The sequence below is a fragment of the Felis catus genome, chromosome B4 (genome assembly GCF_018350175.1).
Source record: "Felis catus isolate Fca126 chromosome B4, F.catus_Fca126_mat1.0, whole genome shotgun sequence".
NCBI lineage: Eukaryota > Metazoa > Chordata > Mammalia > Carnivora > Felidae > Felis > Felis catus.
This window is the reverse complement of record NC_058374.1, coordinates 112,523,696-112,548,632: the sequence shown is the minus strand read 5'-3', so window position 1 is coordinate 112,548,632 and position 24,937 is coordinate 112,523,696. Positions and strand designations below refer to the sequence as shown.

Here is a 24,937-nt window from a genome sequence, read left to right as displayed (position 1 = left end):
AGCCCCGTGTCAGGCTCTGGGCTGATGGCTCAGAGCCTGGAGCCTGTTTCCTTTTCTGTGTCTCCCTCTCTCTCTGCCCCTCCCCCGTTCATGCTCTGTCTCTCTCTGTCCCAAAAATAAATAAACGTTGAAAAAAAAAAAAGAAAACAAAATTTAAAAAAAAAATAAAAAAAAAGAGGGCGCCTGGGTGGCTCGGTTGGTTACACATCCAACTTCTGGCTCAGGTCATAATCTCGTTGTTGGCAGGTTCAAGCCCTGCATTGGGCTCTGTGCAGCTCAGAGCCTGGAGCCTGCTTCATATTCTGTGTCTCCTTCTTTCTCTGCCCCTCCACTGCTTATGCTCTGTCTCTCTCCCTCTCTCAAAAATAAACATTAAAAAAAATTATAAATAAATAAATAAATAAATAAATAAATAGGAAAAAAAACAAAACAACTAGAGAGCTTCAAAATGCTCCTCAGGTGAACAAACTTTATTGAGAGTAGAGTGTGGGACATGTCAAGCCTAAAAGGATGCTCTTGAAAACAGTAAGTTTGGAGGACAAGCAATTAAGAGGAGGCTGGTAGCTCTAGGAGAGCAACAAGGCAAAATACAGGCCAGTTAGTTTATCAGAGGGAACAGGTAAGAAACAGCTAAAAATACCCCTTGTACTTTCAGAACAAACCTCGAAGACTGGCTCCTGAAATTATTCACACACACACACAAAGGCACCTGTTAATTGGATCAGATAGTGCATCAACTTATATCCTAAGGAATTACCAAAAACGATAGAGTAATCACCTGACAATTAGTGGAGCCTAATAGCTGGGTGTAACACCAAGAGAGGCCGACATCTTGACAGAAAGAATGAGAGAAGAGTCAAAGAGACCTCTGCTAAAAAATTGTCTTCCTTAGGGGCGCCTGGGTGGCGCAGTCGGTTAAGTGTCCGACTTCAGCCAGGTCACGATCTCACGGTCAGTGAGTTCGAGCCCCACGTCAGGCTCTGGGCTGATGGCTCAGAGCCTGGAGCCTGTTTCCGATTCTGTGTCTCCCTCTCTCTCTGCCCCTCCCCCGTTCATGCTCTGTCTCTCTCTGTCCCAAAAATAAATAAACGTTGAAAAAAAAATTGTCATCCTTAGATAATTGATTATATATTTGTCCAACCCTGCAATCTCTGAGGAGTGACATCAGAGGTTTCACACTGCAGGGAAACAGGCTTCACAAAAATAGTCCATCCAAATCACTAAACAAATAAATGAGCAATAGCAAGAAAAAGCCCTGAACAGGGAGATGAGCACCCAGAGTTACTATAATATATTATCTAAATGGCCAGTTTTCAATAAAATATTATGCGACATGTGAAGAGACAGGAAAGTGCGATACACACACACACACACACACACACACACACACACACACACGAGAGAGAGCAAGTAATAAAACCAGTCTGTAAGAGGGCCTGATGTCTACTTCAGCAGACAAAATCTTCAAAGCAAATATTATAAATATGTTCAAAAAGCTAAAGGAAATCATGTTTTAGGAAACAAAGGAAGGAGTTGTATTGGTTGACAGTGTGAGGGGCTTCACGGGCCTACCTGGAAAATGCCAGAAAAAATTAAGTATGTACTGTAAGAGTTTATATAAAACTCTAGGAAATGTAAACGAATCTATAGTGACAAAAGGCAGATCAGTGTTGCCTGGGTATGCCAGGGGTGGGAGGGAAGTTGACAGATGTGATGGAGTAATCACAGGGAATCACAAGGAAACTTTTTGGGGTGACATATAAATTATTTTGATGGTGGTGATCCCTTCATAAGTGTATAGATATATCAAAATGTGTCAAAGTTTACACTTTAAATATGTACAGTTTTTTTTAACGTTTATTTATTTTTGAGACAGAGAAAGACAGAGCATGAACAGGGGAGGGGCAGAGAGAGAGGGAGACACAGAATCTGAAACAGGCTCCAGGCTCCGAGCTGTCAGCACAGAGCCTGACGCGGGGCTCGAACTCACGGACTGTGAGATCATGACCTGAGCCGAAGTCGGACGCTTAACCGACCAAGCCACCCAGGCGCCCCAAATATGTACAGTTTTAATGTAAGTTTTTAATAAAGCTCTCTAAAAAAAGTTGGACAAAAATACAAAAGGGAAAAGCTCACAAAAGAATGTATGGGTCACAATTCAATAGTTTTGTCATAAGAGCATTTAGCTCAGGAGATGTCCTTAAAAGCTGCCCTCCCATAATATGGACTCCATTATTGCACATTTTGCAATCACAAAAAATTGTTGATTTTTTTGAAAAACTTAGAGAGGATAACACTAAAGCGTTGAATTAACCCTGCAGGAAGACAAAAACATTTTGAAGTTCTCCATCCATCCTCATACTCCTTTGCAATTTGAGGGTTATTCTGCATGCAGAATGGTTTGATTACTTGAACATCTGCAGAGATAAATAGTTTGTTCCTTTCTAAGACTAGTGTTTATCAAACTGCATAAGCATTACTGTGCTTATTTTATATACAAAATAAAATTATGTATATGGAATGTATGAGCAATTTAGGGAGGTTTCAAGTGTAATTTGGTTAAGGTGTGATTTCTTTGCCTTACAAGCATGAATATAATCAAAATCAAAGCCAAAGGCATGAAATCAGACAGTTACTTTATCACAATGGGTATATAATCAGAATTACAAAAGTATAGTAAAGAACCTTTATTCCCTCAAAAAAGTTATCATCAAATATATGGAAAATGATATTAAGGAATACAAACTAGTAGCAGAAAAATACAGTAGAAGTTTGAGACATTTTCTTAGTCCTTCATGATTATTTAAATCTTGACGAGTGTCAGATAAATCCAAATGTGCAGTAAATAAGTGATATGTGTTATTTTCAAAAATCTGACTTTTGTTTGTAGTACACTTATTAATATAAAATAATTTGTATTTATTAGTCACTTAAGAAGTATAATTTGACATTAAGGACCTTGATTTTGCAGATATGTTTGACTCTACTTTGGAGACTGCCATTTGTGTTAATTTATTAACATTTGCATTTGCCATCATTAGCATTGGGTTTTAGAATGAAGATCATATCACACTATTTTCTATTGCTGCTCAACAAACCCCTCTAAACCTCAGCTGCATGCCAAACAAAAAAGGTACTTCATTATTTTTCTGTAATCTGTAAATGGGCTAGTGGTTCCTCTGATATTTTACCTAGACTCATGTATGCAGCTTCATTCAGGTAGAGGGTTAGCTGGGACTGGAATATGCAAGAAGGGCTAACTTTTCAGGCAGTTAGTGCTGACTTTTAGCTGAGGTATCTTAATCCTTCTGCATGTAGCCTTCCATCCTACAGCATTCTTGATTAGCTTCTGAAATGGTATTCTAGGGCAGCTCAAAGTGGCAGCTGAAACATTCTCAAGGGCCAGGCTTGGGAATAATTTTCTATTGGTCAAAGCAAGTCAAAAGGTTACCCCCATGTTCAAGTGTATGAAACGAGGAAGGGACAACTGCTCCCAAGATTCTTAGAGACCCTTCTGGTATTCTTTCTTTCCTAAAGAGAAGGAACATGAGGCACCAACTTAAATCCCTCAGAGAACTTAACAAAAATCGTTGCCACAGCTTTGATTAGATCTTTTCCCCTGGGCTCATTTTATGTTGAAGACGTTTTACTGCTAGACAGAAAGAATACAGCTACCTCTAACAACATGCTCTGGGCCTTCTATATTTTTCTAAATTCTAATTGCAAATCATTTCATTCTTTAGCTCATCTTTTCTTCCAATACCTTATCATATATAGCGGAATGAAACCCATCTACACTCTCAATATTCTGCTTATGAATATCCTTAATCCATTCCTGTTTGTTATGTGCATTTTCCACTTTCAAGTTCTTGCAGTCAATATTTGTGTTAATTGTTCTGCTGCTACATCACATTGATTGACCTTTCTCTAGCCTCCAACAGGCCCTTTTGCCATTGTCCCTGTCTTTGCCTACAGATTTCTCACTCCTTTTCCAGGTTGTACCTGCTGTCTAGGCTCAAAGTCAATGACACAGTTATTTTAAAGTTATATTAGAGTAGCTCCCAACTTTTGGGTACTAGTTTCTGTACCTTTAACTATTGGTACAAAACAAACCACACCACGACTCAGTGGGTTAAATGGCCTACATCACAAATATTTATCATTTCTCTTCATCCTGTAGGTTGGCAGGTGATCCCTCTACTGTTTTACCTGTTTTACCTGTCTACCCTTAATGTCGGCTAGAGGACAAATTGGGCTATGTGGGAAGAAAAAATAAGTTTTCTTTTACCTCTGTGAATTCTTGCTGAGGACCCTATAATAAAAGATAAACAAAAAATAAATAAATAAATAAATAAATAAATAAATAAATAAATAAATAAATAAATTTTATTACCTGTGTGCCTCATATATACATGGGAGATAACAGGGAAAAATCAGTAACTCAAAGAAGTGGCTTAGAGTTCAGACTTAAATAGGGGGAAAAGAGATCTAGACCTCTTAGAGGAGAGTACATGACTTTTAGGAAATATGAATGGGCCCTTAAAAGAATAGATGAGAGCTATATCTAGTTTCTGACAGTTTGTCTGGGTGTGGCGTGGACTTCGTTTTCTTTCCCTATAATAAGATACCATCTTTCCTGATCGGTAAAACTCTTAGGGAAGGAAATTATGACAATTGATCTTTTGGAGGTTCTGTCTTTAAGCAAATAAAGGGAATCTGTAGAAAGCTTCTCCTTGTGTTTGCTGTTTTTCAAGTGCTTCTAGTTCAAAATAATCAATATGCCAAAGTGGCCTGTTTGGAGATGGCATGTTTTGCTACCCTTAGCTATATAATGTAAAACACGGCCTCACTCACCTATCTGAAAATTGATGCTATGTCCTTTTTGTGACAACACAGTTCTCCAAGTTGTCTCTTACCTTTCAGTGGGCTAGACCACCTTTCTTAGAGTAGCAATTTAATAGAGCAAAGGCAAATACTGGTAAGCCTCTTCAGGCCATAGCTTCTGAACTCACACAACAGAATTTCCAGTGCATTATTGTTTACAGGATGTTACAAAGCCAGCCAGGATTCAAGACATAAGGAATTACTTTAACTCTTCATGCTAGTTGCTATGAAGAACTGGGGGCCTTATTTACTGTATCACAAAGATTAATACAGTGATAAAGGTGTTTGGAAACATTGTACTCTCAATGATACTAATTTAAAAACACAAATACTAAAGAGAAATAATAATCATTTTTCCTAGCTTTTATAGAAATTAAAATAAATAGTAAACTTCAGAAGAAGAAGAAAACAGCTAGTCCCTCCACATAAGCAACAGTTTTCTTTATTTTTTTTTCTGTGAATGGCTTGACTTAATATTTTGGTTTTAATCTTCTTGAACAACATAGGTGTTCCAATAATGGAAACCATCATAATAAAAATTTCCTGGCATGGAGAATCCTACTTTTCATAATAAAAGAGGGAGAACAAAAAACACGGATTCTTCATAAAGCAGCTTCCTTTGGTGTCACTGAAACACAGGATGTGACTTACAGGTGTCACAAAAAGTATTTGGTCTATATGTCTGTACTTGAACTTACATAGACTTAAAATCAAATTAACATTCTACCATATACACTATTGGAAAGTAGTCTCATGTCTCTTCTGCACACAATCATCATTTTTACATATTCTACTTAGGGTAATCTTTTTTATAAAATTTGGCTTTGTTTATTCAATATTATTCTCACCAAATTTATATACATTGACAGGATGACATTAGTTAATTTGTGTAACTGTTTTAATTAAAGTGATTCATCTTACGTGATATATTTGAAAGGGTTTATCCATTTCTGTACTGATAGTATTTCAAAATGTGCTATTATAATCAACCCTGTTATAAATATTTTGTTTATATCTCCTTGTATACATTTGCAAAATTTTGTGAAGGAATGGAATGCTGAGTTGTGAGATAGGAACATCTTCAAGTACTCTAGATATGCCGGATTCTTCTCCCAGTGATTGTAACAAAATACATCCCTACCCACCCAAAGCGTACAGCTGTTCCACGATGTCCACATCATCTCCCAACACTTGGAATTGCTGGATATTTTGATTTTTCATTTCAACATGTGGACTGTCTCATGGTTTTTAATGGGAATTTCCCTTATAACCAATGGTCTTCGGTTGTTTGGCTTTTTCTTATTGATTTATAATTCTTTATAAATTCTACTTGCCAAGTCACCATCAGTTATATATGTTACATTAGTCTCTCAGGCTGTGACTTGAATTTTAACATCAGCCTTCGGTAATGCTAAGTAGGTGTCCTATGGATCACACTTTGAGAAAAAATATTCATAGCTTAGAGTGAAAGATAATGTCCTCAAAGTATTAAGATTCACCAGGAAATTAAAAAATAGAGGAATGATATAAATCTCTCCTTTGTATTCCAATTATCCTCATAAAAGTATATTTATGATATAGTAACAATAAATGATTGATTGACTTGTTGGTAATGTTACACCTTAATGGGCATTATACTCTTATGCCAACTCAGTAATATATGTATAGACACTGTTTTCAGACTTTTTTTTCACTATTTTCAAAGTATTCCTAATGTAAATAAAGAATATTTATTTTAAACTCATTCACTTATTGAACAAACATCAATCTAGGCTTCTGCATGTGTAACACTGTACTTACCACTCAGGATAAAGAGTGAACTTGCTCACTAGCAACTTTTTGTCTGGAAGAAATAAAAAACTAAAATATGAATACTTTGATTACAGTTTGTGGCATATAAATGCTGTTACTGAAAACATAATAGGATCATTTAAGGAAAATTATGAGGTCAACTAATGTTCATGGGAGATAGCCTTAAAGACGAAAGTGACTTTAATTGGTCAAGTGTTTCAAAATCAGCCTGATTATCTCAATCTCTTGGGGGTCTTTTGTAAATATAAGATTTACAGGTACCACGAGGGATCTTCTAAATCCAAATCCTTGAGGTTGGGTACTTGGAATATGTATTTTGAAACTCCCAAGTGATTTAAAAAATCAGCTCTTTTGTTGGAACCATTAAGCTAGACAAATGAGAGGGAAAAGCCATTCCTAGCATAGATACAGGACAGGGAAGGTGTGAAAGTATGCTGAACCTGAGCATGTACTGGAGATTGTAGGTCGGTCAGGATGACTGTCATGAAGAGTGTCATGGTAGAAGAAAAGCCTACAAGCTAAGCATAAACCAAATGGGCAATGCAACTAGTAAAGGACATGACATATAATAGATGTTCAATAAATATTTACTAGATAATGGATAAATCAATAAATGGATGAGTCATTCTGGCTTCATATATCTTAGTTAGAGTTATATGTTTATCTTGAAGTTTATGAGGGATCAATGGCAGGCTTCAAGGAATGGGGTGGAAATAAAGATTAAATAAACACAAATGAAATATTGTAAAATGACAAAAAAGCCTCTATGTTGTTTTAGTTTCTTAAAGACTCTCTGGAGCTATGATCCCCATTCATAAGTGATTGTTTTCTTAATTTCTATTAATCTTCTACTGAGAGTACTTAGACTTAGTAGAACTGATAATCAAATTTCACTAAACCCATTGATATAAGAAACAATTCAAACCTGACACAGAAAGGACTGACTGTCCTATTTTTCACCAATATGAGAAATATGCCATGCATAATCATCTTAATTTCCTGTCATTGTAGTGAATAATTTATTTTTTTTAACGTTTATTTATTTTTGAGACAGAGAGAGAGAGAGCATGAACAGGGGAGGGGCAGAGAGAGAGGGAGACACAGAATCTGAAACAGGCTCCAGGCTCTGAGCTGTCAGCACAGAGCCCGACGCGGGGCTTCAACTCACGAACTGCGAGATCATGACCTGAGCCGAAGTCGAAAGCTTAACCGACCGAGCCACCCAGGCGCCCCATGTAGTGAATAATTTAAACATATAAATGATACTCTGAATATTTTATTTATAATGGAGCATGTCATTTATTTTGGTTTTGATAGCATGCCTCCTCCCAACCCACCCAATTCAATGTTTAAAATGCTGTACTTTGGAAGAGCACTTAGCTTATTAACAAAAGTAGGAAGAAAACATCCTCCTAGCCCTGCATAAATAGTAGGTAGAAGAAGAAAATAAGAACAAAACATAGAGGAAGGGAAAGAACAGATGACAACTGGAACCACAGTTGCCTTGAACTTTAAGTAATGTACTTTATAACACATCTCCAGAGCTTTGGTATGAAGGAGCAGCTTAGAGGCCAAGGTATGTGATTTAGTCATTTAGAGTGACTCCCCTCCTTCGAGATGGATGCCACTTTAAGAATAAATCATTCTAAGTAGCCAGAGAAAGCAGCCCCAGAGAGCAGATGCCCAGGATGGGTGTGAAATTAACTCAGGACCCAAGTTAAGTAAGGACTAGGGGAATTTGGTCCTGCAAACCAAATAGGATTGGGCCCAGAAGAGTAGACACTTTTAAACATTTATCTTCAAGTTAGATGTCACCTGGATAATATGAGTCACCATTAGTATTAACATTCTATTTTTAAGATGAATCTCAGACTTCTTGTTGAAGTATAGAAGGCCTTTATCTGGCTTCAGACTCTCTCCTTCAGACATCTCCTCATTTTTTGCCTCTATTCTCATAGAACTTTACTTGGTGCTCATCTATAACACATGATCTTGCTCTAGTTGCCATGTCTTCATATGTATTCTTTCCGTTGCCTGGGAAACTTTTTTTTAAATTCTCTTTTATACTGGGATAACGGTCACGAGTTTTTCAAATTTATGTCTTCATTTACACCAAGATGGGTTGTATGATTCTCTGCATTTTCCCACAGTGCCCAGTGCTCTTTGCAGATCAATTAATTGAATTTGTTTAATTAAAGAGCTCAAAAATAGGGGTGCCTGGGTGGCTCAGTTGGTTAAGCATCTGCCTTTGGCTCAGGTCATGATCTCACAGTTTGTGGGTTCGAGCCCCACATAGGGCTCTGTGCTGACAGCTCAGAGCCTGGAGCCTGCTTCAGACTGTGTGTCTCCCTCTCTGTCTGCCCCTACCCTACTCATGCTCTCTCTCTCTCTCTCAAAAATGAATGTTAAAAAAAAAAGAGCTCAAAAATAAAGATGCTCCACTTTATTCTAAACTCAGGATCATTGTTTCAACACCTTTAGGAGGCAGGTGGGGGATACAACTAGCAAAGGACCAGATATAATAAATAGAGAAAGGCAGAGAGTTATGGGTTTAGATATGGCATGTCCTCCAGAAAAGAACAGTAATACTCAGTTTTTTGTATGGCTTTCTTTGACAAACAATATACAAGCATAAGTCAATGCAATTTGTTTTATAGCTGCTACTTTCTTGAAGTCATATACCATATTTTTGTGTGTGTGTTTTCATTTTACAATATAAAGTTGGCACAAAAGGATTCAAAATATGAACTGATAGAAAAAAAATAACTAAATGAATGGACGGGATTATGCCTGATCTCTAGGAGTCCCAACTTTCTTGGTTCTACTTATAGAGACTTCAGTTAGTTGACAGACTAGTAAGTGTTGCAGAAAAATGAAGAAAGTATGTGAGAATGACTTTCAAATATTTAGTACCAGATAGATACAAGGTTAGGAGCTTGAGTATGCAAGTTCCAAATCTTGAGGTTCTTAACAAGAATTGGTCTTTAAAAAATACTCATTTCTAGCCTTTAAAAATAATATAATATAGTATTTCTAGCAATGAAATAATTAGTATTGGTTAAGATAGTTTCTTTTTTATCTTTACTTATTAAATTATAGTTTTTAAAAGTAATTCTAACAAAGTCAGGATACTATCTATATTTCATGTCTCATATCCTCAAAGTCAGCATTTTGGGAAGAGTCAATTTGGTTTTGACTTTTTAGCCAACTCATCTGTATCCAACTTTATTTTGAAGAAAATAGATAAAAATTTTAAAAGTATTAAATTCTAACTGGATACTGTTGCTGTTGATGATTCTGAGCTGAGCTCTGTTCTCATCATAAAGGACAATTAACAAATATTAAAGAGGTAATAACTATGTATTCCAAAAGTAATACAGACACATATACATGCAAAGACTATTTATGAGGTCAACAAAAGGATTAAGAGAGTAGAAAATTGAATATTCTTCACCATGTGAATCAATGTCATTTAATGCCATAACTTTTGTTACAACTCAAACAGTTTCAGATACAACCTGAGATATGTATTCCACATTTTGAAAATATAGGGGCTGGATGAAAACCATGGACCTGGCATGACTAAATTAAATTCTTGGACTCAAATCCAATGTGTGTGCATGAAGGCTTCCCCCCACTGACAAGGAAACTCTTGGACACTACCTGGGTGTCCTGCAATTCAACTCCATTCTGATACTATTTACCTAGACATAGCATCAGATTCTACAGGTTAAGGGTTCAGTCCTTCAAGACTGCACACTTCCCCTGCCTCTTCACCTCCCTCCCCAAGACACCAATCTCAAGTTCAGGCTGCTATACTTCTGACTAACTGGCTATAAATCAAAGGTTCCCATGACACCCTGGTCGGGTTTTATTACTTTGCTACAGTAGTTCACAGAACTAAGAGAAACATTTTATTTACTAGACCACCATTTTATTATAAAAGAATATGACTCTGGAACAGTGAGATGGAAGAAATGCACAAGGCAAGATATGGGGAAAGTGCACAAAATTTCCATGCCCTCTCCAGGTGTGCCACTCTCCCAGCACCTCCACATGTTTCCCAACCCAGAAGCTCTCTGGACCTGCTCTTCTTCGGTTTTTACAGGGACTTAATTGCATAATCATGATTAATTACATCTCTGGTCATTGGCCATTGATTAAACTCTCTCCCCACCCTGGAGATAGTGGGTGGGACCAAAAGTTCCAAGCTTCCAGTCATGTGGTTTGTTCTCCTAGCCACCAGCCCTCATCCTCCAGCTTTCCAAAACTCACCTCATCAATATGACAAAAGACTTTTTTTTTTTTTTAAATCACTTTCAATACTCAAGCTATTCCAAGGCTTTTGGGAGCTGTTAGTAAGGAACTGTGGTGAAGACCAAATACAAGTGAAAATATATTTTGGTCGTCTAAGTGACCATATATATATTTCTTATAAATCACAATATCTTAATGACATTTGCCGTTTTGTAGTTTTATTATGTTGGTTCTTAGTTTCTCTTTCCTGAGAAAAGTGTCTCACTGGGCAGACAGATAGTAAGAGTGGTGTAACCAGAGCACAGTGCCCCAGAGCACCTGGCTCCGAGGGTCTCAACCAGACCAGATTTGACCACTCACCACTAGCAAAATCCAAAGGCAGTGGGACGAGTGGTGATGAAACCAGAAAGGCATTTATTTCAGTGAGGCCAGCATTGGAAAGACAGCAGACTAATGTCTCAAAGACTGTCCCTAAAGTGCTGAAAATACTAGGTTTGTATAGGGAAAATGTGGGACAAAACTCAGTAGGGAACTGGAACTGGGTGGCAAAAGTCAGGTAGATCAGGTCTTGGAATCAACCATGTAGGGTGTGGTATGCTTTGCCCACTAGGTCTTTTGCCTGAGTTAAGAGATAAGCTGGAAAGAAGAACTTAATCAATTAAAAAGTACAGACTGAAGTCAAAATGGCAGTAGTTGAAGTCCTCTTTCATTGGGATGCTATCTCTTTCTACTGTGTTTGTAGGCACCAGAAACAGACAGGCTTACGGACTTGTGTCACTGGTACTTAAGAAAGGAGAAGGGTTCTAGGAGAGAATTTATACTTCCCTTATCCTCACTTGATTACTTCATAATGTCGCTACAATTTAGTTTCTTTTTTTTTTTACTTAATTTTTTTTTTTTTGAAACTATAGAGGTGGCCTTCCATAAGCGAACATTTTGCTGGAAGCATATTATGCATTTGCCTGTCCATTAGTCCATGATCACCTTAGACATTTCCAGGGCCTGGAGACTGAATTAATTAAAGGACTCAGTGAAATAAACAAAGCAGATCTGTTGTTAGTTGTACTGATTAGCTCTACAAGAATGAATGGTTTATGAAGGTAATCAATTCCAAGGGAATGAGGTTGATTTACCCAGAAATACTTCCATCAGACCACTTACTTCCTTTTGGTTGTTTGATGGAAACTGGCTATTCACGTCCATTTTAACCAGGTTTTAGAGGTAAGAAAACGTTGTGGGTAGAGGGAGTCTGGGTTAAATAGGATTAAGCTTGAAAAAAAGCTGGATAGACACGCCTTATAAATCCCAACAGGGATAAATGCAGCCACCAAGATGTGGCATTAATTTATTTACACACAACAATTTGCCATTAGAGGACAACAAAACCACTACAGCAGAACATGACACGCTCCTTCATCTCTAGGTGTTTGATAGACACAGAAGGTTTGAGCAGATTTGAGCTCTGTGATTTAGCCCTTATTCATACAGCCACCACATATGCATTGCTGTGATTGCAGCAAGCGCTTTACATCATAATTTTTTTCTTACAAATCTCTGTAAACAATAGTTTTTTTAATGCTTATTTATTTTGAGAGACAGAGAGTATGGGTGTTTTGCACATGGTGGGGAGGAGCAGAGGCAGAAGGAGAGAGAGAATCCCAAGCAATCTCTGCGTTCTCAGTGCAGAGCCCAACACAAGGGTCGATCTCACAAACACCTGATATCAAGACCTGAGCTGAGATCAAGAGTCCGATGCTTAACTGACTGGCCACATAGATGCCTCCAGAATATATTTTAATAAAGATGTATAATTCATAATGCAGAGCAGACTTCTAGGCAAGAGTTGTGAGTTTAGCTTCTGAACAGAATACTTCAACTCTGTCATCCACTAATTCCCCCATTATTCTCATAAAATAAAATATTTAGGATTTCCATGTATATCATGAAATATTTAATTTGATGGCCACAGTTTATCATACCATTTTCAAAAGGATTTGTGATGTTTTCTGCTAAGTGTTCCAATGACAAAATGATTAACCATTCTTGTAGTACTCATTATCATTACTTGAAAATTTGGGTAAAATTCAGGGAGAAGCTTCAAACTTGAATTATAGAATACAACCTAACCTTAAACAATTGAAGAGGAAATAAGAGGCAGAAAAGATTTTTTATAATTATCTCTTAAATATAAGCCCACATCACTATTTCCTTTAAAAAAGATGGTTTCATAATTTTCTTAGAATATCCTCTCACTTTCACTACATATGGGATAGTTCAGTCTAAAGCTATATTTTGGACAGAGTAATTTTCTACATGTAAAGCTAAAATAATTTTATAAATTATCTAAGAAATCATACCAAAGATGCAATTCATCAAGACAGCTGACTGATAAAACATAAAGCTGATGCAAAAGTCTTTATCTTCAAGTCTACCTTCAAATTTAGGAGACTTTAGATCTCTCAACTTCGCACAGAATTTCAAGAGGACTGAGATTCCACCGTGAATGCTAAAATGTTAAGACCAAGACCATAATTTACATTTCTATAATTTAAATAACATTAAAAGAGATCAAAACCTTATACCTACCCACAATAACTATTTTAGCAATTTATCCTCAAATCTCTCAAAAGTTACCTATTCATTTTTTTTAGCATGGTATGTCATGTCTGGATGGTAGAAACAAACTAAAGTCAGAGACTGTGAATATTTTTTCAAAATATATCTTTATTCTCTCCTTATAGGCAAAAAGCATGGTCCAGTTATTTCTTGGATTGCAGTTAAAAGTGTGTGTGTGTGTGTGTGTGTGTGTGTGTGTGCATTTGAGTACATGTATGCAACTCTCTGTTTTGTTGTTCCCAAGGGGAAACATTTCCTCTCTGGGATTTTTGCTTGTAGCTGCATATAGTATTTTTAGGACATTTGCCTCCACTCATCTTTAAATCGTCTATCCTCAACTCTTGGGAAATGATATTTGATATGAATACTTTTAGCCAAACAGGACAATATGTCAAAGCATAATGATTTTTTGGCAGTAACTTATGTGAATGTAAGCTAATGTTATTTAGACTATTGGAAGTATTTTCAGATTTTTTTTCATGTTTTAATATATGCTGAATAAATTCTTGATAAATGTATGCTCAAAGACCTTCAGGAAGCTTTACCATTTTCACTATCAAAGGCACCAGTATAACAGTGTCAGTGAGCCTCTTTCCTAAGTAGGTTGCTTCTCCTTCTCTGTAGTATACCACCGAAGAGATTCTTAAAAACAATGTATTCTAAAAAGCAATTTCTCCATATTTTTAACATTTATATTTCACGTTAGATTTCAGCAGTGAGAATAATTAGAAAATATCTACTAAAAAATTACCCACCTCGAAATTTATATTTTGAATTGAGTACAATGCCACAGATGTTGGCAATGAGTTATTACCAAAGAAATTAATAAGCGTGAGTTTCTACCCAACATTTCAAGAAAGCTCAAATTATATAATGCCACAGACCTGATAGACAGAATGATTTTGCTTTCAATATTCACAGATTCCATCCTTGAAGATTGATTTGTCACTATATTTACTGCTGATGTCAGTCCTCCTCTTTTAGATTTGGCTGGTCTACCTTGTATAGGGAATAGAGTGTGTTTCCACAAGGTGAGAGTCACTTTTGAACAAGGACTCATGGTCTCAAAATAATGAATATGTATAACGGAAGTAAGAAATGAAGTACTTCAGAGGAGAATAACACAACTAAGACTTGGATACTACGATATCTACCTATTTTACAGGTATTCAAGCATATAAATCCTTTGTTTTTATTAGTGAGATGAAAGGATCCATAAACGTTACCGGACTCACTCAAAATCACAAAGCCAGCTGTGGTAGGCCGGATTAGAAGTGGGGTATCTTGGCTAACAGGAATCTTTTTTAAATTAAGTCAGTAAATGATCATTTGTTTACGGTGGTCATCTACCAAAAATATAGCAACTTATCCACACAACCAATCATCCAATGACATTCTGAATCCCTTTTTACACAAGGCTAAGTCAGATAAATAAAAAAGTACAAGATATTTGGTTAGCCTCAGGGAGAGTTTACAGGATTAAGACATTCAGGTAGAACTCGTTATTCATGTAGAAGGAGGCCAAATTCACCCAGGAGTTTAAAAATAAATAAGTCTCCAAAGAAAAACACCAACTGTGAGTGATTTAATCAAAGACTGGTTTCTTCCATTTAAAACCAAATTTTAATAAACTTAGTTTTCTTTTAGGGTTTTCATAATAATGAATCAAAAGGTATATATTTTTCCATGTATTTTAATGTTATTTCAGCTACTTCTAATCAAACAGTAGAGATCTGTAGGGAATCATCTCAAAATAGGCATACACCCATTGTTTAGCTCACATGACCTTGTTCTAACTGACTTCTCTGCATTCATATTTTTTAAATGCCATGTGAGATAGAAACAGCATAAATGTCTTGTTTGTGGCATTTAAGATTTCTGTATCTTTCAGACTTTCCAAGTCTACAGTGAATAAATAGTACATGTTCTACTTACTTTCAGTGGACTATAAGATGTAAAAGGCGCTGGAGAGGAAAGCACTTTGCAATCTGCGAAGAGTTAAAAAGAAGTTAGTTGCCATTACGATAAAGGTCATGATGGTGAAGACGATGCTAGTTGCTTTAACACGTTTTCTTTCTGTTATCTTACACAGCCGAATATGCAATTAAAGTTATTAAAGCTGTGTTGCTGTTGATTGGTCCCTTATAGCAATGTAGTAAATCAGTGGAGTTCTGAATTTTGATCAGGACTTTCATAAATTATGTGAATGTTGGTAAGTTCCAAATCCACATCTGAATATTCTTTGCTACACCTAGACAAAAATTTAAAAAGAAAGAAAATCGCATTTTATTGGATCTCAGGATAGTGTGTGACTCATTTTAATTTTGATATTAAATATTTTTTTTAAATCCTAGAATGTTTTGGCTAATTGGGAGATTAGAGGCCCTTTATAAAAGATCATAATGTATATGAATTAAAAAAATTAACACTTCTACTACTTTTAATATGTATTTATATTTTAATTCTTATCCTCAGAGGCTCTGATATTATTTTTTAAGTTTATATATTTATTTTGAGAGAAAGTGAGCATGAGCAGGGGAAGGGCAGAGAGACAATGAGAGAGAGAATTTCAAGAAGCTCCACGCTGTCCGTACACAGCCGAGCATGGGGCTTGATCTCATGAATCATGAGATCATGACTTGAGCTGAAATCAAGAGTTAAACGCTTAACTGACTGAGCCACCCCAGTTGTCTTCTGCTACCAATTTCAGGTTTTTTTCATACTTTAATTTATGGGAATATTCTAAGCTACCTAAAGTGTATTCTCAAGGAAAGAAGATGAAAGTTTTCTCTCCATCCATTTCATGCATTCCCCCATTTTCTTTCCAAATAACCATAATTCCTTTATGGATTCAAACTGTAATAAGAGCTATTCTACAATGATGCAGGGATACTATTGTGACAATCCACTTTCATCACCCTCAGTGCTACCCTACTTGATAGAATATAATATGAAGAAGAGCCCAAATATGTATATTTCACAGTGAAATCATTTATTTCTAAATTTAAAAGCAGTAAGAGGATTATTATTAAAATTCATATTTTAATGCATGAATTTATACTAGGTAACAAATATAACTTAATTAATGGAGATGAAATGAAGTCAAAACAGTAAGACAGTATCAAAGTTAGATTGCTCAATCCACAATTAGCTCCCAGAAGTGAGTAGGATTTTTTTAAAGCCTAAATTAAATAACTGAGTGATTCAGTTCAGAATATAATAGTTACTCCCTACAAGTTTGAAAAAAAGTTAAAAGAACTTGTTCTTACTTTGCAATCCTATAATTCCTTTCTTTTAAGCACATTTTTTGAATCCACAACTATATGGTCAATTAATCTTCAACAAAGCAGGAAAGAATATACGATGGGAAAAAGAGTCTTTTCAACAAGTGATGTTGGGAAAACGGGACAGCAACATGCAAAAGAATGCAATTGAACCACTTTCTTTAACAATAAACAAAAATAAATTCAAAATGGATTAAAGACCTAAATGTGAGACTTGAAACCATAAAAATCCTAGCGGAGAACACAGGGAGTAACCTCTTTGACACTGGCTGTAAGAGCTTCTTTCTAGATAAGCCTCTGGAGGCAAGGGAAATAAAAGCAAACATAAACTATTGGGACTTCAAAATAAAAAGCTTCTGCACAGCAAAGGAAACAATCAACAAAACTAAAAGGCAACTGACAGAACGGGAGAAGATATTTGCAAATGACACATCTGATAGTATCCAACATACAAAAAGAACCTATAAAACTCAACATACATAAAACAAATTGATCCAATTAAAAATGGACAGAAGACATAAACAGACATTTTTCCAAAGAAGACATACAGATGGCCAACAGACACATGAAAAGATGTTCAACATCACCTATCATCAGGGAAATAAACATCAAAGCCACAATGAGATGTCACCTCAAACCTGTCGAAATGGCTAAAATCAACAACACAAGAAACATCAGGTGTTGGCATAAATGTGGAGAAAGGGGAATCCTCTTGCACTGTTGGTGGGAATGCAAACTGGTGCAGCTGCTGTGGAAAAAGTATGGAGGCTCTTCAAAAAGTTAAAAATAGAACTACCCTGGGATGCTTGGATGGCTCAGTCCATTGAGCGTCCAACTCTTGATTTCTACTCAGGTCATAATCTCAGGGTCATGGGATCATGTCCCACATCAGGCTCCCTGCTGAGTGTGTAACCTGCTTACAACTCTCTCTCTCTCTCTCTCCCTCTCCCCCCTATCTCCAGGCCACGCTCTCTCCCTTTCTCTCTCTCAAAAAGAAATAAAAAACAAAACATTGAACTATCCTGTGATCCAGCAATTCCACTATTAGATATTTACCCAAAGAATACAAAACTAGTAACTAATTCAAAGGGATACATGCACCCTGATGTTTACAGCAGCATTATCCACAATAGCCAACTTATGGAGACAGCCCAAATGTCCATCAACCGGTGAATGGATAAAGAAGATGTAGTGGATATATATATATATATATATATATATATATATATATATATATGTAGTGGCATATATATATATATATATATGTAGTGGCATATATATATATGTATGTACACACACACATATGGAATATATATATGGAATATAACTCAGCCATTAAAAACAATGAAATCTTGCCATTTGCTATGACATGGATGAAGCTAGGGAGTATAATGTTAAGCAAAATAAGTCAGTCAGAGAAAGACAAATACCATATGATTTCACCTATGTGTGGAATTTAAGAAACAAAACAAATAAACAAAGAAAAAAGAGAGACAGAGGCAAATCAAGAAACAGACTTTAACTATAGAGAACAAACTGATGGCTATCAGAGGGGAGGTGGGTAAGGCGGATGAATTAAATTGGAGTGGGATTAAGGAGTACACTTGTGATGAGCACTGTGTGATGTATGGAAGTTTTGAATCACTGTATTGTACACTGGAACTAATATAACACTGTATGTCAACTAACTAGAATTAAAATACTTTTCAAAAAGTAATAAAATAAATATATTTTTAAATATCTTAATTAAAATATTTTAATGGACAAAAATTACAGATATAACATTTTTAAATATATTACTATATTTTTATATTTACATCTCATCTTTAAAAACTAAATATAGCTAACAACAAAAGCCTTGGCCACCATCTCAGTGTTTTGCCTCCCCAGAACTATTGCCTAATGTCAGCAATATATTTCTGTAAATGTTTTTACACCTTTACCACATATGTCTATACCATTGACAATCATGCTGTTTAGTGTGCTTTAAGGTTTACATTATGATTTTTATATCGTACATAGCACTCCATTGTCCTCGTTCCCCCAAATCATAAGTAAAATCACAATAAGGTCAAATAAAATTTTAACTGTTTATATTCATTGAATGTGTCTTTTAATTTTTTGTAATGTTTATTTATTTTGGGGTGAGACAGAGTGTGAGGGGGGAAGGGGCAGAGACAGAGACAGAATCTGAAGTAGTCTCCAGGCTCTGAGCGGTCAGCACAGAGCCGATGAGGGGCTGAACTCACAAATGGTGAGATCATGACCTGAGCTGAAGTCAGACCCTTAACCAACTGAGCCACTCAGGCACCCCAAATGTGTCTTTTAAAAAGCTCCCTTTCTGTCACCTTTTCATCAAAAGATATTTAAGAATGCAAAACAAGAAAGGTCAATAATAACATTCACCATTTGCAAGGGTGCCTGGGTGGTTCAGTTGGTTAAGTGTCCAACTCTTGATTTCGGCTCAGGTCATGATCTTGAGGTTCGTGAATTCCAGCTCCCGACAGGCTCTGCACTAACAGCATGGAGCCTGCTTGGGATTCCCTCCCTCCCTCTCTGCTCCTCCCCCCCTTAAAATAATAAATAAATAAACATTTTAAAAATTCACCATTTGCAGTACCTACCTATAGCCAGACCTGTAGCTTTCACATTCTAGTAAGCAAATTCTCCTTAGTTCTGTCTCCTCTTAAGCAACATGATGTTGACACAAGAATGAATTAGTGTGAGACACTATTAGGATCTGATATAATACATTTAGCTAAGACAGTGACTTGGCATCATGAAATTCATTTCTTCATTTTCTGAACTGGTAAAATAAGTGTATAGAGAGATGTAGATCTGACACCTGCTTCATTCAACTTCATTATATAACTGAAAAAAGAAAGCAGGGAAATGAGCTTACCAATTACAAATTGATGCAATGCAAATGTTCTTTGGAAGTCAATTATTTGGAATTTCACAGATATGTCTTCACAGATACAATGTTATACACAGTGATTATTATCCATTCAGCACAGGGAAGTCTAGTGATTTCTCACAATGAGTACAAGGTTTAGAACTCTATGCAAATTAAAAGTGCTACCAATATTTATATGAAGAAATGCTATATGATAGAAAATGTGAGTTTCTAGGCATATTTACATTCCTACTGCAATGAGTCAGGAAGTTCTGTCCACAGCTCCCCATCTCTACCAAGCATCAGGAATAAGATATTTCCACAGACAAATACTGTCTCTATTTGACAGCACTTGAGGCCAAGGATCCAGTTGGTGTCTCAAGAGTTAGCAGCTGCGGTGGGCCACTCTTTAATGAAAGACAATCTGAGGAAAAACATCAAGGAAGGGGACTCCACAAGAAAAGGCCTAAGGAATTATGGGTGTCAGTGGTCCCTGATACCATGTGCCTCCATCTTGAAACAGTTTATCAGTCACCTCCTTTCTCTTATTCCACTTACTTTAGACATTGGCCTAATATTCGCTATTTCATTGCTTCACTCTTCCTCTTGACAAGTGTTTCCCATTATGTCCTCCATGGGAGGAAATCAGTCTGATTATGTGGCTTATTTTCAGAGTCAAATTCAATGGACCATTTGGCCAAATCTCCATGAATGAAAGACTTCAAAATTTTGACTTCCAGTTTTTTTTCAAGTGTATTTATTTGAGAGAGAGACAGAGAGAGAGAGAGAGAGAGAGTCTCAAGCAGGCTCCATACTGTCAGCACGGAGCCTGATGCAGGAAACTCATGAACCACGAGATCGTGACCTGAGCCAAAACCAAGAGTCAAATGCTTAACTGACAGAGCCACGCAGGTGCCCGTTGACTTCTACTTTTATCACCAAATAAGCTTATGTATACAGTCATGAGAATATATCAAAAGGAATGAAAGATGATATTCATAAGTCTTTAATTGTTAAATTTAAGGAATAAAATATTTTACCATATTTATAATATTGTCTTGTACTTCTTCGGTTTTTAATATAGTTAGATCTCAAAAGTATGTATGAAGACTGATCTCTTCTGAACTCTGAGAAGGCAAACCTACACCATTCCTAAAGACAAAAAAGACCTGCTCATTTGAACTTTCCTTTTGTAGTGAAAATTCTCATCATCCTCATTTTATTTTTTTGAAAGAGCACCAGGGTACAACCACCTGGCCTGAATGCCATTGCTTCTCCTCCTGCAACTGAGAAAGACGTCCCTAACTGATGAGGGTGTTCTTTCTTGCTGAGACAACACACCGGACTCAAGCCTTTCTAAACATAGCATTCCAAGAAATCACTAAAGATTTATCAGTTAGCAAGTGAGATGAACTATACGTATGACCTGTAACTTAGATGGTATAGGAAAAATCAAATTATAGTGATTTGCTAAAATGAGTCTCTGAGTATAAAAGGACTGAAGATTTAATTACCTCAGAAGAGGGAGAAAAATGGGGCGCCTGGGTGGCACAGTTGGTTAGGCGTCCGACTTCAGCCAGGTCACGATCTCACGGTCCGTAAGTTCGAGCCCCGCATCAGGCTCTGGGCTGATGGCTCGGAGCCTGGAGCCTGTTTCCGATTTTGTGTCTCCCTCTCTCTCTGCCCCTCCCCCGTTCATGCTCTGTCTCTCTCTGTCCCAAAAATAAATAAACGTTGAAAAAAATTTAAAAAAAAAAGAAGAGGGAGAAAAAGAGACTCTGCCTCTCTAAGGCATCAGATTAGCTGAATGTGAAGGAATGCGGGATGTAGAATAATGTTGGGGCAATGTGAGTGACCTGAGAAAAATACCATAAGGAACTGAAGATGCTACCCTGAAACCTTAGAGGTGGAAAGGAGAAGTTTGAAAAAAATTAAGTTTATTTTTATTCTCCCATATACCCTCTCTTCCACATCATTCCTGTTCTTCCCAAAGTCCCTTCTGGACCAACCTTGTATAATATAATATTAGAGTTGATATGAAGGTAGGGGCTACTTAGAAGTAGTTGACAGAGGAGAAGGAAAAGAAAATCCCCAAAAGCGATAGTGAAGAGGGAAGCATAATCATTGCGCTCTTGGGAGAAATTTCTCATAAATAATTTTTCATACATAATGACATGTAGATGATGATGTAGTGTGTTGGAGTATGGCACAAATTGTACAGTATCCTTTATTCCAATAAATTTCCTCGTAAAAAAGTTTATTTATTTATTTTGAGAGAGACAGCGAGCACATGCATGTGGTGGAGGGGGCAGAGAGAGAGAGAGAGAGAGAGAGAGAGAGAGAGAGAGAGAGAGAGAAAATCCCTAGCAGGCTCCCTACTGTCAATACAGAGCCTGAACGGAGCTTGAACTCACAAACAGTGAGATCATGACCTGAGCCGAAATCAAGAGTTGGATGCTCAACTGACTGAGCCACCCAGGCACCCCTATTCCAATCAATTTCCTAATTAAGTTCCACTATGTGTATGTGTCCTACTGTCCCTAAAAGGGGAAGGAGAGAAACACTGGGACCATGTAGCATGGTGCCTGGTGGCAGGTGATCTTCTTTAAAGGATTGGATACTCCCCCCAACACAGGTTTTTATTGTTGCCACAGGAATCTGCAAAATGCTCGTGGTATCTTATGAACATTGAAATTCCCGGTGGTTTCCACAATTGATAAAATAGAATATGAAAACAGACAGATAAGCATAGAAAAAAAACTTTCAAGTGTTACCGTTATTTTAAAATAAAAACTAATTGCACAACAAACAAACATAACGTACTAGCTGCTGTAATAACTACACCCCAAATCATAGTTGCTTAACACAAATATTTGTGTTTATGGGTGGGTGGCATTCCATATTATCATTCAGGAACCATGGTTTATTCTATCTTGTGTAATTTTCATGTTCAACATATGGATCCCAAGGAGGCTTTGTAGGTCATCTCGCTTAGCCTGCCAGAAGGGGAAACAATTGTATAGTTTGACTGTGGAGGTCTTTTCAATCCAAACCTAAAAGTGGTTCACATTCCTTCTGCTGCATTCCATTGGCCTGGTTTTAGTCACATCAACTCAACTGACCACACGATGTACTGAGAAATGCATTCTAGCTGTGTGTCCAGAAATAAAAGAAAATGGATTTGGGTGAACATATAACCGTCTCTTCATCACCCTACCATAGAGACACTGTTCTCTCTGAACTGTGCTAGACAGTCTCCTTGTGTTTTTCATGTAGTCCTCAGAACAAATTAATGTGGATATTCTCTTCATTTTATAGATGTGGGAAATTCAAGATTATTTGGACTGGATCAGGACTTGCTGTATAGACAGCATCAGAACTAGAAATTTACTTATTTCAAAATTTAGTAAATGGATTCCAAAGGCCAGTCCATGGGCAGCTGCAATACAATTCTTTAGAGAACATGTTTAAATATAGCTTGATGGGAAAAAGCCCTGGAGATTCTCATTCAGTAACTTTGGGTTAAAGCCCAGTAACATATATTTTTAAAAAGCTCCCTAGGTGGTTCTATGTATGTCCAGAATTGGGACCAGCTGCTCTGAGTTTTCTTGAAGTCAATCACCGAATGGACCCTACAGGGGCATGAAAATTAGCTGTAATCAATTGCTCTCACAGGACATAAACAACATCAGACCATTCCCTCATTCTATCAATCTTTCATTAAATATGAAGAGAGGACATTGAAGTATTCAGTAGCTTCTCAGGACAAACTGGTAACACGATGATGATATTTGAATGGTAGCATTTGTCCATATGGGAGTGAACTGAAGGATATAGTAATTCCAAGTGACATTAATCACCAAGCAGACATGAAATAATAAGTTTGGTAACAACAACCAGATCATTACTCAGCTGGGTGGCATTTGAATTGGTATCCTAAAAAGCTCCCACTGTTTTGTTTCCAAAGCTGAGTCTCTATCTTAAAACACTGTGAGCATTGGTGTTACTGGAAATGATAATGGTTAGACAAAATTTTCCTCATTTGTCCAAACTAAAAGTGTACACTATACTTTGCATCTTCCCCTAAATGGCTGTTCCGAAAATCTTGGAGACATGGAGAAACTTTGCTAAAGGACATTTCCTGTTTTGAGCTCTTTGATATTAGTGTAATCTCCCACTGTTAACCTTAGAGTACATCTGAGTTTTTAATCTAACATTGTTCTGTGTCAATTCAGATAACAACACATCATTCTTTAGAACAGATTCTGTTAGTCTTTGTGACACTTTTGCAGCTCTAGCTGGAAACATAAAAAGATGCATTCTACAGTTTGAAGTTAGGATGCAAACTACAGTTTGTAGTTATACATATGTATATATGTATGTATGTATATATGTATATGTATATATGTATATATACAATGATATATATTGTATACAATATATAATATACATATATGTATTGTATACAATATATAATATACATTATAATATCAAATATATGATATATATTGTATATACAATATACAATGATATATATTGTATACAATATATAATATACATATATGTATTGTATACAATATATAATATACATTATAATATCAAATATATGATATATATTGTATATACAATATACAAATATATATATATATACAATATATAGTATAATATATACATTCTCATTATACTAGTATATATATCCTTAGTGTACACATATACTAAATTACCAAACACATGAATACACTAGTGGAGAGCATACACGTATTGAAATTACCAGCTATTACTTAAATCCAAATTTACAAGACTATAAAACACCAGATTAAAAATAACTTGCATAGTCCCCTCCACTTAATTTCAAAAGGGTTCAGGAAACTGATGTTTGCTAAAGCACTCAGTCACACAACATTTGCACATTTGGACAATATTTAATATAAGCCATTATTTGAAATTACATATAGCTCACTTAATAAAAAGGTAAAATCTGCTGTTCTCTTTGTCTTTTAAAAATTATTTCCATGTGTTGTAATTTAGCATGGTATAATTTGTTTCGAAAATTAAAGTAATAAAACCTTAGTTTGTTGTGTGTCTGAATGGTGGCAATGATTGTCTCAGTGGGTGGCTGCAAATGTGGGGAGAAGTCATTGTCAAGATATGCAGACAGAATAAATACTATTTACTAAGGGCTAATGTA

The 24,937-nt window shown here is 36.3% G+C and overlaps 1 long non-coding RNA gene across 1 annotated transcript in view; it reads right to left on the bottom strand.

The window, feature by feature from the left end:
• Window positions 1-12,642: 12,642 nt before the first annotated feature.
• The window catches only part of LOC111561487, an 84,996-nt gene continuing 72,701 nt past the window's right edge, over window positions 12,643-24,937 (bottom strand). Inside the window, exons 3-4 of the long non-coding RNA XR_006600941.1 lie at window positions 15,505-15,557; window positions 12,643-13,459 (exon numbers count right to left, since the gene is read on the bottom strand). This is a non-coding gene — a long non-coding RNA (uncharacterized LOC111561487). The remainder of the gene's footprint in view (window positions 13,460-15,504; window positions 15,558-24,937) is intronic.